General features: G+C 35.1%; 1 protein-coding gene across 1 annotated transcript in view; it reads left to right on the top strand.

Annotated features, from left to right (window-relative positions):
* Positions 1-6: 6 nt before the first annotated feature.
* The window catches only part of LOC119592533, a gene marked incomplete in the record, with an annotated part of 11,139 nt that continues 8,484 nt past the window's right edge, over positions 7-2,661 (top strand). The window contains 1 exon segment of the mRNA XM_037941393.1: positions 7-95.

The following is a 2,661-nucleotide window of genomic DNA, read 5'->3' as shown; positions in this document are numbered from 1 at the left end:
TGGCACTGCACCACTGGGCTCCAACCTCGCCCAATACTGCGAGCCAGGGCCGGGGGACAACGTGTGTGTGGCACGGGACTCGCTGCAAGCTGCAAGTAAGTGACGGGGACGCCTGTGCCTCCTTCTGGGCCTTTCCTTTGGCTGGGAAATGAGGTCCGCCGTGTTTATTCAACGTTGTTTTCACCATTAGCGTTGCTTTTATGGCTTTAGACAGAGCGTATTTTGTTCCTTTGGCCTTTTTGTGGATGGTGTTTGGATGCTTGTGTATTGCATGCAACTGATCAAGCAAACGGAATGGGGGAATTGTACATGTATGTTTCTCTTTTTCTAGAAAGATATTCGGTTTCGCTCGAAGGAATTGAGATCATGTGCAGCGGGATGGTGTTTAAGGTGTGTTTTTTTCCTCAAAATTAGGAGTGTCTTGGCCTCTATTATTATGATTTTCCCCACCCTTTGAGTGATTTGGGTGTGCCTTCTCACGTTTTTTGCAATTTCCTTTGTGAAGCAGTGCAGAAGAATACGGATTTGTGGAAATTGTGTTGAAAATGTCACTGGAAAGGCTTTGGCTATTAACATGACATTAACTGGGCTGTGGTTCCCTTATTTTTAAGAGTTTGGAAATTAACAGATGTTACTGATAGTTTTCCCCCCAATGAGAATGATCTGTATTGATGTTTTTTTTTTTTTTTCTGTACATGAGATCAAAAACAGATTGACTTGAAAGTAGCTGTGTATATCAGATTTCTGTGATTTGGTGATTGATGATATCATGTTGACTGGCTTATTAGATGTGACATTGGTAGAGATTGGAAGATTATAACCTTGTATTATGTTGATGCAGTTAAATCTCAGTATGTCTTGATTTGAAGATGTGGTCAGTGGATATGTTGCTGACTGGCATTTCCTTTTGATATTGTGAAGAAAAGGAAGGTTAAATCTACATGTGGTATTGAGTGGCAAACTGTCCTGTCTAGTTTCCCAGTGCAGATTAGTGCAAATGATCTTGGAAATTTGTGGCTTCTTCATCAGAGACATGGAGAAACTAAGCACCACTTAATGTCATTTTATTTGAAGTCATGCTTTTTCTGAAATTCAACTCTGACTTTAGGGGGAAGTTAAGTATTTCAATGTGCGTAAGTTTAAAATACACAACTTTTTTTCTTTTTAAAGGTGTAAAAGTAAATTTAACATTATTTACAAGTCATAGTTCAGAGTGGCCTGAAACTTGAATAATGCTGCATTGAAAGAAAATTTATAGATTCTCGGCACATCGCTTGCAAGTTTCCTTCTCAGAGTAGCGTCAGTGAATAGAAATTTGCATATAAACTGCCATTTTCATATTCACATGCAAATACAGATATCCATTCAGAAGTAAATGAGTATCCTCAAATATGCAAAGCAAACTGACGCTCATTCCATCTTACGTAAAAGTACCCCATGCAGAAAGTACTAAAAGTCTTATATAGGGCTCTCCTGATAGCAAGTTGTAATGCAGCTTTAAAGAAACCTTTCTTTGTCTTTTCCTTTATGTGGAAGAAGAGAGGTAGCTGACTGAATCTGAGATATAAGGGGATTGGTATTTCCTCTTACACAAGATACCAGACTTGTGTAAAAGGAAATTCCATTTTTTTTTTTTTTTCTTAGTTATGTGGATGTGGTTCAAAACATTGATTTCAATAGGTTAGGACAGAGAAGAAGAAGAGTATTTTTACATTTTTCTACTTCATCAGACTTCTGCAATATTAAAACTTCATGCCACAGTTTCTAGAAGGTAGCTGGATATATCATCTTTATATAAATCACTAAAACAGCTGACATCATTTTTTTTTCTTTCTTTGTGTATTAAATTTTCACTGAATAAGATTTGTTACATTTTACAAATTAGACAGGTAAGTTGGTAATGATATGCAATAATTAATTCTATAATCTTTCTTGTGTTATATGTTCTGCATTAGTTTATCCAGCCAGAAAGGATTATTTATTTTCTTATTTAAGTTAAAATTTGAATAACTTATGGGATATTTCTTATAGTTTTTCTCTCATAAAATGGTTCCACCCATATATCCCTTCTCTCTCCTACTTTGAAGAATTCCTTGTTGCAAAGCTTTTATCAATTTGAAAAGTTGATGCCGATATTGCATAAGACCAGGAAAATTATGTAACAGTTGGTAATTGATAATTTGGTGTAGTTATTACTTTGGTCAATAAATGTTTTTGTTTTAGATCATAAAGTGCATATATGGTCTGACAAATTTACTTAGAGGTAAAGTTGGTAAAACATACAAAATTAAATTTGTTTAGGAGATATTCTTTGAAGGATGCTTTTATTTTGAAAATTGGAACATTTAGATAAAATATAAACATATATATTTTTTTTATAATAAAAAAACATATTCAACATATTGGCAACCTCCAAAATGTAGCATACCAGGATCGTGGTGTACAGTACTACTACACAGTATGTTACTACACTAAGTTTTAAATGATTACACACTTAGAATGCACTGAGAACAGCTGATCCATGTGTTCGCAAAGGTCATGAAAATTGCTCAAGCATTAGATACTTCATTGCTTACTTGAGTTGGTGCTTGGTGTCTGCTTCTGAACACTGCTTGATGTATATGAAATCTGACTTTGATTGAATGTGGAACGAGTAAAACA

The sequence above is a fragment of the Penaeus monodon genome, chromosome 30, assembly GCF_015228065.2.
Source record: "Penaeus monodon isolate SGIC_2016 chromosome 30, NSTDA_Pmon_1, whole genome shotgun sequence".
NCBI classification, from domain to species: Eukaryota; Metazoa; Arthropoda; class Malacostraca; order Decapoda; family Penaeidae; genus Penaeus; species Penaeus monodon.
Note: the sequence above shows the minus strand (reverse complement) of the source record. Positions and strands in the feature narration are given on the sequence as shown.